This window comes from Macaca fascicularis, chromosome 2 (genome assembly GCF_037993035.2).
Source record: "Macaca fascicularis isolate 582-1 chromosome 2, T2T-MFA8v1.1".
NCBI classification, from domain to species: domain Eukaryota; kingdom Metazoa; phylum Chordata; class Mammalia; order Primates; family Cercopithecidae; genus Macaca; species Macaca fascicularis.
Genome location: NC_088376.1, coordinates 63,418,024 through 63,435,232, shown reverse-complemented (window position 1 = coordinate 63,435,232; position 17,209 = coordinate 63,418,024).

Genomic DNA, 17,209 nt, shown 5'->3' with positions numbered 1-17,209 from the left:
AGCCTCCCAAGTCACTGGGATTACAGGCACGTGCCACCATGCCCAGCTAATTTCTGTATTTTTAGTAGAGATGGGGTTTCACCATGTTGGCCAGGATGGTCTCGATCTCCTGACCTCGTGATCCACCTGCCTCAGCCTCCCAAAGTGCTGGGATTACAGGCGTGAGCCGCATGCCTGGCCATACCACACTGTTAACAGTGCTGAATGGGGTAATTACATTTTTCACTTTCTTCATTTCTGTACGAATGATTTTTTTTAAACAGGGAGTTTCATTACTTTTGTAATCAAAATATTTTTAGAAAGCAGATTTTTCTTTCCTTCCTTCCTTCCTCTCTCTTTTTTTTTTTTAGACAGGGTGTCACTCTGTCACCCATGCTGGAGTACAGTGGAATGATCACAGCTCATTGCAGCCTTGACCTCCCGGGCTCAGCTGATTCTCCCACCTTAGCCTCCTGGGTAGTTGGGACTACAGGAATGTGCCACCACACCTGGCTAACTTTTGTAATTTTATAAAGGCATAATTTCACCATGTTGCCTAGGCTGGTCTCAAACTCCAATTACATATGTGAGTCACCATGCCCGACTAAAAGCAGATTTTATTTCCTATTCTAGTTTTCAACTGTTTCATGAACCTAGAGATTTTTTTTCACTTGAAAAGGGGCAAAGGATAAAACAGCTTTATCATAAAGAAAAAATGGAAACAAAAATAAACTTTACTGTATTGACACTTAGCAGATAGAGATGATCACCTTATAAATGCGCATTTGAAACTGAACTGATCTGTCTTGTAATGAGTTTAACAAGCTTCCAACAGAAACTTGTGATGGATGTGGCTGTGTGGGTATATAGACTTCCCTTCTTGATGGTGGTTTAGCTCCACAACCCACATATGGACTTCAGGTCATTGGAACACAGGGCAGGATTGACAGGGTGAAGAAGACAGGATCACAAGACCTGGGCCTAATCACAGGGATGAGGTGCTAGAGTGAGAACAAAGGAAAAAAATTGACTTAAAGATAAGATCCTAAATTTGAGTTCTCTTTAAATTCTCCAAGACTTGGAGGAGGATTGGTAAGATATCTTGTTAGACATTGCCATAGTCTGCCCCAAAAAGGTTTGCATTCCCATCAGCAGTGTATAAATGAGACTGCCCATTTCCCCAGACCTCAGGATGTGTTGTCATAATTTTTAATTTGCAATTTTCATCAATACTATAGGTAAGAAATGGTACCCAGAATGATGTAAGTATGAGTAGAATGTAAGTATGAGTGAGTTTGGGTGTCTTTTTATATGTTTAAGGGCCATTTTTGTATCTTTTGTGTGAATTGCCTGTTCTTTTCCCAGTTTTTAAAATGAGATTTGTGGTTCTTTGTTCCTCAGTTTTTAAGAGTTCTTTTTATATTAAAGATATTAGCACTTTGTCTTTGACATATGTTACAAATATTTTTTCCCAAATTTTCAGTCTTTTTTTTGTGTGTATGTGTGTGTCTGTTTATGGTGGGTTTGCATGTTAATTTTTTTCATTTTTACATAGTAAAGTGTATCAATATTTTCTCTCAATGACTCCAGATTTTGAGTCATAATTAGAAAGCCTTTCCCTACACAGAGATTTAAGAAGTATTCATCCATGTTTTTGTATAATACTTGTATGATTTAGTTTCCTTTTATTTAGAATCTTGACACATTTGGAATTTATTCCTGTATATGGGTGTGAAGTATGGATCTAATTTTATCTTTTTCCAAATGGTGAATTAATTGTCCCAGCATCATTTATTTAAAACTCTATATTTATCCCAGTAGATGCCAACTACTGGGTTGAATAGTTGGCGTAAAGTTGAGTTGGATAAAGTTAAGATGACGACTTTATCATGTGCTAAAATTTTATATGCACTTGAATGTATTTCAGGACACTCTAGTCCAGGAGTTGGCAAATTTTTTTTTTTTTTTTTTTTGAGATGGAATCTCACTCTGTCGCCAGGCTGAAGTGCAGTAGCGCGATCTCGGTTCACTGCAATCTCCGCCTCCCGGATTCAAGCCATTCTCCTGCCTCAGCCTCCCAAGTAGCTGGGACTACAGGCATGCGCCAGCACACCCAGCTAATTTTTGTATTTTTAGTAGAGACGGAGTTTCACCATGTTGTCCAGGATGGTCACAATCTCTTGACCTCATGATCTGCCTGCCTCAGCCTCCCAAAGTGCTGGGATTACAGGCGTGAACCACCGTGCCTGGCCAGCAAACGTTTTTTTCAACGGCCATACAGTAAATACTTAGGACTGCAGGCCACAAGGTCTTTGCTGTTATAGGGCAAAAGCAATCATAAACAATTTGTAAATGAATAGACATGGCTGTGTTCCAATAGCACTTTACTTACAAAAATAAATAACCTTGAACCGTAGCTTGCCAATCCCTGCTCTAGATTATTTCACTCATTTATTTTTGCACCAGTAACTCATTGTTTTAATTACAGAGGCTTTTTGGTATGTTTTAATGTCTGGTTGGGCTAGTTTCTCCCTTTGTAATCTGTTCATTCTTTTAAAAAAGAAATATAGGATAGATCCATGAAATAAAATGACTTTTTGTTTTGTCTGTTTTTTGGTCTGGTTCATAGACCAACTCGAACGATAATTCCAAAGAGGAGTTCCAGAAGACCCTCAAGCAATGTTAGTGATTATTCGAGTTCCCCATTGTGTTACAACTTAGAGGCATAGTATTGATGTGAATGTATCTGGTATGAACTGTTACAAAGTTAAATCATACAACTTACCTTATAGTTATAACTTTTACATGCATATTTTAAAAACTGAAGTGAATAGAAATTATGTTGAGGAGATATTTTTAAATGTTATAATAACCTTTGAGAAATTGGAAATATTTTAGGATATTACAATCAGAGCTAGGAATGGTTTCAGTATGTAATTTTTTTCCTGTGACAAACGTCTTGTCAATTGCAAATGATATGTAATTCTTCACAGTCTAAGATCATGAGTTATTTTTAAAATCCTGTCAATCATCTCTTATTTATCAGAACATTCTTCAGCTGAGTTGTTTTAAATAGTAGAAAGCTTCCCAGTTTTATGACATCCAGACCCTCATCCTGTTGGAAATGTCATCAAATCACTGCCAATAACCTGGCCACTAATTTGACACTCCTTACTTTCGTCAATCCTATAGTTGGATTGAACAGACTTTATGAATAAGAATTCAGAAGCTTGAATGAATATGAAGCTTATAACTCTTTAGTAACCACTAGGAACCAGAAACATTGGACGGTAGCCAAGCAAAATCTCACCATGTATGTGAGTTTCATGGTTTTGACAGCTGTGTAATTTTTACTGAAGAGAAAAGATTATCTTTTAAATGTACAAAATGGGAAGCTCATTTTTGGTTACTATCAAATGCAGTGGGGATGAAAAACACTGTCTCTTCAGTTGATGTCAGAATTATTATTAGAGAAGGAATTATATTAGGAAAACCAATTGACCCTGTGAGTGTGGAGGTCAGAAGCTTACATAAGAAGAAATGGCTAACCTGCTCTATAAGGAAAAGCGAATAGACTGTGTTTTGCTCCTGAGAGAGGGCCACTGGAAGAGAAGTACAGCAAACTAAAGGGAGGCTATGGCAGTGTGTGGTGAATAGTGGCAGTCTGCTGAAGTCATCACAAGATGAGACCCATCTCTGCCAGCATTGTCCCACAATAACAAACATCGTTTTGTTCAAGAGTGATAGATCTCCAATTGTTCATCAACAGGTGTTTGAGATGGTGGCTTTTGTTTTCAACATAGTGTAATTGCTAATTTGAACAAGAACCTATCAACTACACAGATAGTTTAATTTTGCTCCTCAACTGTCCATTTAAGATTTACTCAATAAAGAAAGTTCTTCCTCTGACCCTGGATGGAAGTGGTCGGTAGGCCCATGACTTTTCTTTTCTTTTTCTTTTTCTTTTTTTTTTGAGACAGAATCTTGCTCTGTTACCCAAGCTGGAGTGCAGTGGCACAATCTCGGCTCATTGCAACCTCCACCTCCCAGGTTCAAGCAATTCTTCTGTCTCTGCCTCCCAAGTAGCTGGAGCTACAGGCACGCTCCACCACACCCAGCTAAGTTTTGTATTTTTAGTAAAGACAGGGTTTCACAATGTTGGCCAGGCTGGTCTCGAACTCCTGACCTCAGGTGATCCACCCGCCTCGGCCTCCCAAAGTGCTGGGATTACAGGTGTGAGCCACCGCGCCAGGACGGCCCATGACTTTTCTAGTCACTGCTTGCTAACACAAAGTCCTGAAGCCCCTTTAAATTGTGAAACAGTCTCGTTTCAGAAATTAGTTCCATTGTCAAAGCTTGAGACTTCATTTGAAACTATAGTTACTCCCTCTCCCTCAGATAAGGCCTATTCCAGGGGGGTTGTTGACTCCTGAGGAACGTACAGGATCGGCTGCTTCTAAATTACCTCCTTTCCACCCTACCACACTTCCCCAACTGACAGCTGTTTCTCATCCTTCCTGCATTTGAGCAGAGGGTGGAGGAGAGGGAGGTGAAGTGGGAGAGTTCTTACCTGGCTGGTGCTGTGGAAAGCCCAGCTCACATTCTCTGAGAAGGGGTAATGTTTCAAGCTGACTCTCTTGTTACAGAGGATCTTCTGTGGTTATTTGGAGACTCTGGAGTTCTTTCATGGGTTCTTTAAAGCATTTTACTAGGACTTCTCACCTGCAGTTTGCTTGACTTGGTGGATTTGCTCCCCTTGGGCTCACTGCTTACTCTTTCGGAGTAAAGGAGTGCTGTGATGCTTTTAGTATTTCTCTGTTGAGGCCTGTTTGCCCCTCTACTTGGAACAATTGGGCAGGACCTTTGGCAACCCCACACCTGCTCATCTGACCCTTGGGAGCAATCAGGCTTTCTCAGCACCCACCAACTCTGGGAATGCAGCAGCAACTCTCCCTCTCTCTGGCCACCAGTGTAGGCAGCTATCTCTGTCTCTGCTTCCCCAAGGATTCAGTAAATACTAGGCTACTCAATCCCTCCAATGCAGAGTAGACATAGCTAAGCCCTTCTCACTAGGCTTGAGGTGGGGGCAGACACTGTGTGAGAAGGTAGGACTGAAAGCACCCCACAACTCTTTCCAAGAGAGTTCTCACAAATCCCCTCCCCAACTCTTGCATACTGTCTCTGAGGGTGAGAAGTTATGATGCCCCAGTACAATTCTCAAGCCCCTATATTGTGGATGTTCCCCAGAGTGTACTGCCTTGCGGTACACTTTGATGTTTGATAGCCTGTATCTTGAAGTTGCAGCAAAAATTTCTAACACAAAAGCCATTCAAGGAAAAGTAATTTATTTGGCTTGGAAGGCAGGGAATTGATGAGATTCTAAGATTTGGACCTAATCCCTTAGCAGTTGGCCACAAAGAGAGATAATTATGTGGCTTTCCTAGCCATGTGAAACGTAGCCCATCAGTGGAAAAAAAATACTTGTTAAGGGCTTCAGATCTGACAGAAATTTGTCACAGAGACATACTGATAATTGTTTTTACCATGATTCTTTGGCAGATGAAAAACACTATGAGATGAAAAACATTCTTAATCACACAATGATATAATCATTCTCTGATAATGTGAAATGGTCATTGGGTAAGGCATCAGGAGGTTTAAGCATGGTCTTGAATCTGCTGTGACCTTGCTGTGTTATCACAAGTCAGTCACCTCTCCTTTGGAACTAAGTTTATCCTGTTGAAAATGTGGAGATGATCTCTGGGATTCACTCTGCACTTAGTGTTCTATGAGTCTGTTAAGCTCTCAACATCAAATAAATGACAACTCTAACCCACAGGGATTGCATTAGGAAGGTGTAGTAGGTTAAATGGTGGTCATGCAAAAGTTATGTCCACATCTTAACCCTCAAAACCTATGAATGTGACCTTATTTGGAAAAAGGGTCTTTGCGGATGGGTCATTAGGAATCTTCAGATGAAATCATCCAGGATTACCCAGGTAGGACTAAATCCAATGACAAGTGTTCTTATAACAGACAGAAAAGAAGGCACACAGAGGAGAAGCCCACATGAAGGCAGAGGCAGAGAGTGGCATTATTTAACCCTAAGCCAAGGAATGCCTGGAACTACTAGAAGTTGGAGGAGGCAAGATCAGATTCTCCCCTAGAGCCTTCAGGAGGAGCACAGCCAAGTTTGGACTTGGCCTCCAAAACCGTGAAAGGATAAATTTCTGTTGCTCCAGGCCACCAAGTTTGTGGTAACTTGTTACAATAGCCCTAGGAAATTAATAACAGAAGGTGAGGGATAAAATAAGAGCACACAATCTGGCAGTGAAGAGCTCCTGCTTTGGAATTAGAGAACAACATTAAGCAGCCTGGAGGGCATTATTTAACCTTGCTAGCATTTAGTGTCCTCCTTTGTAAAACAAGGATGAAAATAGAGACCACTGTTTCTTTTCTATACTTCATTTAAAAGTTTAAAAAATAGTAACTATTTTATAGCCCATTTGTAAGGATTATGGAAGATAGTGAATGACTTAATACAGTGCCTGGTTTGCAACAAGTGCTACATAAATGTTTGCTGCTGTATTTAAGATTATTGCATACATGAGGTGACAATCTCTTTCCTTTTGAATGCTCTCTCTAAAACTTATTTGATGTTTACTCATACATTGCTAGGATCATCTTAAAAATGAGGCAGGGTACAAATCATAGCATAAGTCTGCCTAAATTTTTTAAAAAGGCAAATTCTGATTATGATGAACATGAACGGCACCCTGAAAGGGAGAACAAAAAGAATGACAGTTAACTCTTGAACAATGTGTAGGTCCCCATGCAGTAAAATATCCATACACAAAACTTTTAACTCCCCCAGAACTTCACTGATAATAAACTCCTGTTGACCAAAAGCCTTACCAACAGCATAAACAGTCTATTAACACAGCAGTCCCCATCCTTTTTGGCACCAAAGACCAGTTTCATGGAAGACAGTTTGTCGACAGATCAGGGTTGCAAGTGGGGAGGATGGTTTCAGGATGATTCAAGTGCATTACATTTATTGTGCACTTTATATCTATTATTATTACATTGTAATATATAATGAAATAATTATACAACTCACCATAATATAGAATCAGTGAGAGCCCTGAGTTTGTTTTCCTGCAACTAGATGGTCCCATCTGGGAATGATGGGAGACAGTGACAGATCATCAGGCATTAGATTTTCATAAGGAGCACACAACCTAGATCCCTCAAATGCACAGTTCATGATAGTGATGGCAGCGCCTGCAGCAGGGTGGTGTGGCTAGGGCTGCACACTTCATGGAGCTCCCCATTGCTGCTGCAACCACCCAAACCATGATGTAGACCCAGGCCTCCTGCTCTCTAAGGAGCAGGCAGGAGCCCCACCCTCCTGGATGGGGCTGCAGCTACTCAAACTGCAGCTGTGGAGCCAAGCCTCCCTGTGCTCTTGGAGGGGGTTGGGAGTAGTCAGGATCTGCCCTACTGGGTGCAGCTGCATCCACCTGATCTGCAGCTACAGACCTGGGCCTCCCACTCCATGGAGCAGGCAGGAGTTGGGAACAAGCAGGAACACTGCCTCTTCTGAGTTGGTGGGGCGGGAGCTCCCTGGGTATAGCTGTAGCTGTCCTCCCAGGTGAAGGACCTGGATATCTCTGTAGTCTGCATCCTCAGGGGCCTGGGAAGGGCCCCTCACCTCTCCATCCCTGCTGGCTGGGGGGTGTCTGCTCCCACTGCCTGGACTCTCTCCTCTCCTAGTGCCATCTCTAATCTTGGAGTGGGGTTGGGGCCAAGCCCTGGGGCCATAAATGGCAGCAGGAGGAAGTCAGATTCCTGGGCTGTAGGGGGCAGGTCCCCAGTAAGACCCCACCTTTAGGCCAGGGAGGGCCTGAAGGCTGGGGGTGAGGCTGCCAGTTCTGCAGACTGGAGTAGGGGACTCATGGTGCCTCTTCCAGGCCTGCCCATGGCTGCCCATTGATCAATCAGTACACACTTCCTCCCCTCTGAAGTCCATAAAAGCCCTGGGCTTGGCTAGTGTGGGCAGAGGATGGCCAGAGGATGAAGAGGGCAGAGAGATGATGGGATAACCAGCTGTAGAGAGAAGCTACCCTCTCTGTTGATAGCTGGAGATGATGGGACAACCAGTTGCAGAGAGGACCAACTCTCCTGCTGACAGCTGCAGAGATGACCTGCTGGCAGGGATGCGCCCCCCTCTCCAGGGCCTCCCTCTGCTGAGAACTGACCACTTGACAGATGGCCTGCCTACAGAGAGGAGCTACCCACTGCGGGGCTCCTCTGAGCTACTGTAACACTCAATAAAGCTCATCTTCATCTTGTTCACCTGTCGCTTGTCTGCATATCTCATTCTTCCTGGATGCAGGACAAGAACTTGGGCAAAGGCACTATGGCCACAGAGGTTTCTGGCTAGAAAATTGACACCCCAAAGATCCCATAACAATAGGGTTTGCACTCCTATGAGAATCTAATGCTGCCACTGATCTGACAGGAGGTGGAGCTCAGGTGGTAATGTAAGCAATAAGGAGCGACTGTAAATACAGATAAAGCTTTGCTAGCTCAGCTTCTGCTCACTTCCTGGTCTATGGCCCTGTTCCTCAAATTGGGGACACCTGTATTAACACATATTTTGTACCTTACATGTATTATATACTACATTCTTACAATAGTGTAAGCTAGAGGAAACATTTCTAATATCTTGAAAAATATATTTATTATTCATTAAGTGAAGGTGGATCATCACACAAGTCTTCATCCTTGCCATCTTCACATTGAGTAGGCTGAGGAGGAGAAGGAAGAGAATGGGGGTAGGTCTTGCTGTCTTGGGCTGACAGAGATGGAGGAGATGGAAGAGAAGTCAGGAAAGGCAGGCACACTTGGTGTGACTTTATGGAAATATATCATAATTTCTGTCTGGCTTTTGTTACTTTTCTATTTATCTAAAATTGTTTCTGTACAGCACCAATTCTTCTTCTGCTTTTTGCCTGAGTTTCAGTGCCCTTATCATAGCAGAGTCCTTGCTGTAAGAGAAGTCAAAAGCAATCTTGAATCATTGAAACTTTTCTGCCAGGTTGTCTAATGTCAGTTTGTTTTCTGGCACTGCTTCTTTTATGTCTTTTTCTTCATCACTTGGCACTGTTCAGAGGTGCCCATCTTCATTAAGCTGTCTTCTGTTAATTCCTCTAGTGTGGCGTCTATTAGTTCTTGAATTTCTCCAAGGTATCTTAAAACCCTTCACCCTCCACCTTTTTTGCCATATTCACAATCTCTTTTATGATTTCCTCTATTGGTTCTCTCAAAATAAATAATAACTGGATTTATGACAGAACAAGTTACATATAAGTTAGCAAGCCCAAAACAATAAATTCCTGCTGAAGAAAACTGCAGGAATTTATTGTTTGGGACTTGATAACTGTCACAGCTTTTTCTATAACAATGATGCCATCTTCAGTGGTGTAATCCTTCTAGACTTTCATGTGTTTTCTCTATTGGGGTTCTCTTCCTTTCCATAGGGTACCATGTGTATGTAATGAGCCTTAATGGTCCTTATGACTCTCTGACCTAGAGGCTGATTTAGAGACGTTGTGTTTGGGGGCAAGTAGACCACTTTCACACCTTCAGTGTTGAGCTTGTGGGGCTCTGGGTGGCCAGGGGCAATGTCCAATATCAAAAGAACTTTAAAAGCAGTCAGTCCATTACTGGCAGGATACTTCTTGACTTTAGGGACAAAGCATCAATGGAACCAATCCAGAAAAAGGGTTCTCCATGTCCAGGCCTTTTGTGCACCAAGACTGGCAGCTGGTGTTTATCTTTTCTCTTCAAGGCTTGGGGATTAGTGGCTTTCTAGATAATGGCAGTCCTGATAGCATTTGCATAAAACACTAGAGTTAGCCTATACCTTCTTGCCTTAAATCCTGGTGCTCACTTATCTTCCATACTAATACATGTCCTTTGCGGCTTTTTTTTTTTCCCCCATAATAGGGCACTTTCATCTGTATTAAAAACCTGACCAGGCAGATATCCTTTCCCCTCAATGACTTTTTTTTTTTTTTTTCGTATTTTTGAGACAGAGTCTCATCATGTTGCCCAGGTTGGTCTCAAATTCCTGGACTCAAGTTATTCTCCTGCCTCAGCTTCCCAAAGTGCTGGGATCACAGGTGAGACCCACGGTGCCCAGCTTTAATGATTTTCTTAATGGCATCTGGGAACTCATCTGCTGCCTCTTGGTCAGCAGAAGCTGCTTCTCCTGTTATCCTGACATTTTAAAAGCCAAATCTCTTTCAAAATCATCAAACCGGGCACACCCAAGATGGCCAAATAGGAACAGCTCCAGCCTCCAGCTCCCAGTGTGAGCAACACAGCAGATGGGTGATTTCTGCATTTTCAACTGAGGTGCAGACCGACACCTCACACCTCACACGGCAGGGTACACCCCTGAGATGAAGCTTCCAGAGCAAGAATCAGATAGCAACACTCGCTGTTCAGCAATATTCTATCTTCTGCAGCCTCCGCTGCTGATACCCAGGCAAACAGGGTCTGGAGTGGACCTCAAGCAAACTCCAACAGACCTACACCTGAGGGTCCTGACTGTTAGAAGGAAAACTAACAAACAGAAAGGACACCTACACCAAAACTCCATCAGTACGTCACCATCATCAAAGACCAAAGGCAGATAAAACCACAAAGATGGGGAAAAAGCAGTGCAGAAAAGCTGGAAATTCAAAAAATCAGAGCACATCTCCCCCTTCTCCCCCTCCAAAGGAACGCAGCTCATTGCCAGCAATGGAACAAAGCTGGATGGAGAATGACTTTGACGAGTCGAGAGAAGAAGGTTTCAGTCGATCAAACTTATCAGAGCTAAAGGAGGAACTACATAACCAGCACAAAGAAACTAAAAACCTTGAAAAAAGATTTGACAAATGGCTAATTAGAATAACCAATGTAGCGAAGTCCTTAAAAGAACTGATAGAGATGAAAACCTTAACACAAGAACTACATGACAAATGCACAAGCTTCAGTAACTGACTCGATCAACTGGAAGAAAGAGTATCAGCGATTGAAGATCAAATGAATGAAATGAACCGAGAAGAGAAGTGTAGAGAAAACAAAAGTAAAAAGAAATAAACGAAACCTCCAAGAAATATGGGATTATGTGAAAAGACCAAATCTACGTCTGATTGGTGTGCCTGAAAGTGACAGGGAAAATGGAACCAAGCTGGAAAACACGCTGCAGGATATCACCCAGGAGAACTTCCTCAACCTAGTAAGGCAGGCCAACATTCAAATTCAGGAAATACAGAGAGCGCCACAAAGATACTCCTCAAGAAGAGCAATTCCAAGACACATAATTGTCAGATTCACCAAAGTTGAAATGAAGGAAAAAATGTTAAGGGCAGCCAGAGAGAAAGGTCGGGTTACACACAAAGGGAAGCCCATCAGACTAACAGCAGATCTCTCGGCAGAAACTCTCCAAGCCAGAAGAGAGTAGGGGCCAATATTCAACATTCTTTTTTTTTTTTTTTTTTTTTTTTGAGACGGAGTCTTGCTCTGTCGCCCAGGCTGGGGTGCAGTGGCCGGATCTCAGCTCACTGCAAGCTCCACCTCCCAGGTTTACGCCATTCTCCTGCCTCAGCCTCCTGAGTAGCTGGGACTACAGGCGCCCGCCACCTCGCCCGGCTAGTTTTTTTTGTATTTTTTAGTAGAGATGGGGTTTCACCGTGTTAGCCAGGATGGTCTTGATCTCCTGACCTCGTGATCCACCCGTCTCGGCCTCCCAAAGTGCTGGGATTACAGGCTTGAGCCACCGCGCCCGGCTCAACATTCTTAAAGAAAAGAATTTTCAGCCCAGAATTTCATATCCAGCCAAACTAAGTTTCATAAGTGAAGGAGAAATAAAATCCTTTACAGACAAGCAAATGCTTAGAGATTTTGTCACCACCAGGCCTGCCCTACAAGAGATCCTGGAGGAGGCACTAAACATGGAAAGGAACAACAGGTACCAGTCATTGCAAAAACATGTCAAAATGTAAAGTCCAGTGGAAACTGCATCAACTAGTGAGCAAAATAACCAGCCAATATCATAATGACAGGATCAAGTTCACACATAACAATATTAACCTTAAATGTAAGTGAACTAAATGGTCCAGTTAAAAGACACAGACTGGCAAATTGGATAAAGAGTCAAGACCCATCAGTTTGCTGTATCCAGGAAACCCATCTCACATGCAGAGACACACATAGACTCAAAATAAAGGGATGGAGGAAGATCTACCAAGCAAATGGAAAACAAAAAAAAGCAGGGGTTGCAATCCTAGTCTCTGATAAAACAGACTTTAAACCATCAAAGATCAAAAGAGACAAAGAAGGCCATTACATAATGGTAAAGGGATCAATTCAACAGGAAGAGCTAACTATCCTAAGTATATATGCACCCAATACAGGAGCACCCAGATTCATGAAGCAAGTCCTTAGAGACTTACAAAGAAACTTAGACTCCCATACAATAATAATGGGAGACTTTAACACTCCACTGTCAACATTAGACAGATCAACGAGACAGAAAGTTAACAACAATATCCAGGAATTGAACTCAACTCTGCACCAATCAGACCTAATAGACATCTACAGAACTCTCCACCCCAAATCAACAGAATATACATACTTCTCAGCACCACATCGCACTTATTCCAAAATTGACCATATTGTTGGAAGTAAAGCACTCCTCAGCAAATGTACAAGAACAGAAATTATAACAAACTGTCTCTCAGACCACAGTGCAATCAAACTAGAACTCAGGACTAAGAAACTCAATCAAAACCGCTCAACTACATGGAAACTGAACAACCTGCTCCTGAATGACTACTGGGTACATAACGAAATGAAGGCAGAAATAAAGATGTTCTTTGAAACCAATGAGAACAAAGATACAACATACCAGAATCTCTGAGACACATTTAAAGCAGTGTGTAGAAGGAAATTTATAGCACTAAATGCCCACAAGAGAAAGCTGGAAAGATCTAAAATTGACACTCTAACATCACAATTACAAGAACTAGAGAAGCAAGAGCAAACACATTCAAAAGCTAGCAGAAGGCAGGAAATAACTAAGATCAGAGCAGAACTGAAGGAGATAGAGACACAAAAAACCCTCCAAAAAATCAATGAATCCAGGAGCTGTTTTTTTGAAAAGATCAACAAAATTAATAGACTGTTCGCAAGACTAATAAAGAAGAAAAGAGAGAAGAATCAAATTGACGCAATAAAAAATGATAAAGGGGATATCACCACCAACCCCACAGAAATACAAACTACCATCAGAGAATATTATAAACACCTCTATGCAAATAAAATAGAAAATCTAGAAGAAATGGAAAATTTCCTGGACGCTTACACTCTCCCAAGACTAAACCAGGAAGAAGTTGAATCCCTGAATAGACCAATAGCAGGCTCTGAAATTGAGGCAATAATTAATAGCCTACCAACCAAAAAAAGTCCAGGACCAGACGGATTCACAGCCGAATTCTACCAGAGGTACAAGGAGGAGTTGGTACCATTCCTTCTGAAACTATTCCAATCAATAGAAAAAGAGGGAATCCTCCCTAACTCATTTCACGAGGCCAGCATCATCCTGATACCAAAGCCTGACAGAGATACAACAAAAAAAGAGAATTTTAGACCAATATCCCTGATGAATATCAATGTAAAAATCCTCAATAAAATACTGGCTAACCGAATCCAGCAGCACATCAAAAAGCTTATCCACCATGATCAAGTGGGCTTCACCCCTGGGATGCAAAGCTGGTTCAACATACGCAAATCAATAAACGTAATCCAGCATATAAACAGAACCAAAGACAAAAACCACATGATTATCTCAATAGATGCAGAAAAGGCCTTTGACAAAATTCAACAGCGCTTCATGCTAAAAACTCTCAATAAATTCGGTATTGATGGAACGTATCTCAAAATAATAAGAGATATTTATGACAAACCCACAGCCAATATCTTACTGAATGGGCAAAAGCTGGAAGCATTCCCTTTGAAAACTGGCACAAGACAGGGATGCCCTCTCTCACCACTCCTATTCAACATAGTGTTGGAAGTTCTGGCTAGGGAAATCAGGCAAGAGAAAGAAATCAAGGGTATTCAGTTAGGAAAAGAAGTCAAATTGTCCCTGTTTGCAGATGACATGATTGTATATTTAGAAAACCCCATCATCTCAGCCCAAAATCTCCTTAAGCTGATAAGCAACTTCAGCAAAGTCTCAGGAAACAAAATCAATGTGCAAAAATCACAAGCATTCTTATACACCAGTAACAGACAAACAGAGAACCGCATCAGGAATGAACTTCCATTCACAATAACTTCAAAGAGAATAAAATACCTAGGAATCCAACTTACAAGGGATATAAAGGACCTCTTCAAGGAGAAGTACAAACCACTGCTCAGTGAAATAAAAGAGGACACAAACAAATGGAAGAATATGGATAGGAAGAATCAATGGTCATGGATAGGAAGAATCAATATCGTGAAAATGGCCATACTGCCCAAGGTAATTTATAGATTCAAAGCCATCCCCATTAAGCTACCAATGACTTTCTTCACAGAATTGGAAAAAACTGCTTTAAAGTTCATATGGAACCAAAAAAGAGCCCGCATTGCCAAGACAATCCTAAGCCAAAAGAACAAAGCTAGAGGCATCACGCTCCCTGACTTCAAACTATACTACAAGGCTACAGTAACCAAAACAGCATGGTACTGGTACCAAAAAGAGATATAGACCAATGGAACAGAACAGAGCCCTCAGAAATAATACCAAACATCTACAGCCATCTGATCTTTGACAAACCTGACAAAAACAAGAAATGGGGAAAGGATTTCCTATTTAATAAATGGTGCTAGGAAAATTGGCTAGTCATAAGTAAAAAGCTGAAACTGGATCCTTTCCTTACTCCTTATATGAAAATTAATTCGAGATGGATCAGACACTTAAATGTTAGACCTAAAACCATAAAAACTCTAGAAGAAAACCTAGGTAATACCATTCAGGATATAGGCATGGGCAAGGACTTCATGTCTAAAACACCAAAAGCAACGGCAACAAAAGCCAAAATTGACAAAATGGGATCTAATTAAACTAAAGAGCTTCTGCACAGCAAAAGAAACTACCATCAGAGTGAACAGGCAACCTACAGAATGGGAGAAAATTTTTGCAATCTACTCATCTGACAAAGGGCTAATATCCAGAACCTATAAAGAACTCAATCAAATTTACAAGAAAAAAAACAAACAACTCCATCAAAAAGTGGGCAAAGGATATGAACAGACACTTCTCAAAAGAAGACATTCATACAGCCAACAGACACATGAAAAAATGCTCATCATCACTTACCATCAGAGAAATGCAAATCAAAACCACAATGAGATATTATCTCACACCAGTTAGAATGGTGATCATTAAAAAATCAGGAAACAACAGGTGCTGGAGAGAATGTAGAGAAATAGGAACACTTTTACACTGTTGGTGGGTCTGTAAACTAGTTCAACCATTGTGAAAAACAGTGTGGCGATTCCTCAAGGATCTAGAACTAGAAATACCATTTGACCCAGCCATCCCATTACTGGGTATATACCCAAAGGATTATAAGTCATGCTGCTATAAAGACACATGCACACGTATGTTTATTGCAGCACTATTCACAATAGCAAAGACTTGGAATCAACCCAAATGTACATCAGTGATAGACTGGATTAAGAAAATGTGGCACATATACACCATGGAATACTATACAGCCATAAAAAAGGATGAGCTTGTGTCCTTTGTAGAGACATGGATGCAGCTGGAAACCATCATTCTCAGCAAACTATTGCAAGAACAGAAAACCAAATACCGCATGTTCTCATAGGTGGGAATTGAACAATGAGATCACTTGGACACAGGAAGGGAAACATCACACACTGGGTCCTATTGTGGGAATGGGGGAGGAGGGAGGGATAGCATTAGGAGATATATCTAATGTAAATGATGAGTTAATGGGTGCAGCACACTAACATGGCACATGTATACATATGTAAGAAACCTGCATATTGTGCACATGTATCCTAGAACTTAAAGTATAATAAAAAAAAAAATCATCAAACCATCCATTGCTGGTGTTACGTTTTCCAGCTTTAGATCTTTTACCTTCCTTTTGCTTTAAGTTGTCATATTGTGACTGTGCTTCTTCTTGAATCATATTAGAGTCTATAGGCATGTCTTTCTTATAGCAATCCTATACCTATACAAAAGCTGCATTTTCAATATGAGATGAAGTATTTTACAAAAAGTGCAAGGTTTTTGTGCCTGCTTGCATAGCTATAGTGACACCTTCATAAATTTCCTTTTTTTTTTTCTTTTGTGACGAAGTCTCACTCTGTCATCAGGCTGGAGTGCAGTGGCATGATCTTGGCTCACTTGCAAGCTCTGCCTCCTGAGTTTAAGTGATTATCCTACCTTAGCCTCCTGAGTAGCTTGGATTACACAGGTGCGTGCCACAGGCCCAGCTAATTTTTGTATTTTTAGTAGACACGGAGTTTCACCATGTTGGCCAGGATAGTCTCGATCTCTTGACCTCGTGATCTGCCTGCCTCAGCCTCCCAAAGTGCTGGGATTACAGGCATGAGCCACCGCGTCCGTTCTCTTTTTTTTTTTTTTTTTTTTTATAGTGGCCTTTATGCTGGACTTATTTAACTTGAAATGGTGGGCAATCCCAGCTGCAGACTTCACTCCATGGTACATGTCAAGCAATTCAACTTTTTCTTGTAACGTCATGACTTTTCTCTGCTTCTTGGGAGCACTTCCAGCATTATTAGTGACACTCTATGGTGTTATTCAAGGTTTACAGTATTGCAGTAAACACAATGAAAAATACATGAGAACCGTGAGAGATCACTTTTGATCACAATAAGTGATTTACTAGGGAGAGGAACTGCTCATGGGGAGATGATTAAGGTCACACAGTGTTTTAAGCAGATACAACATGAGCTCACTGCAATAGCAACAGAAGGGACTATGAAATTATTACAGTAGTACGGTATGTGCTATTGCTCATTTTATGCAGTTATGATTTAATGTTGCATCTTTATGTTTGTTTACACTTCTCTCAACTTTGAATGGTGCTATGTACAGTCTGTGTGTGTAAGTTTTGGTAAATTTTAA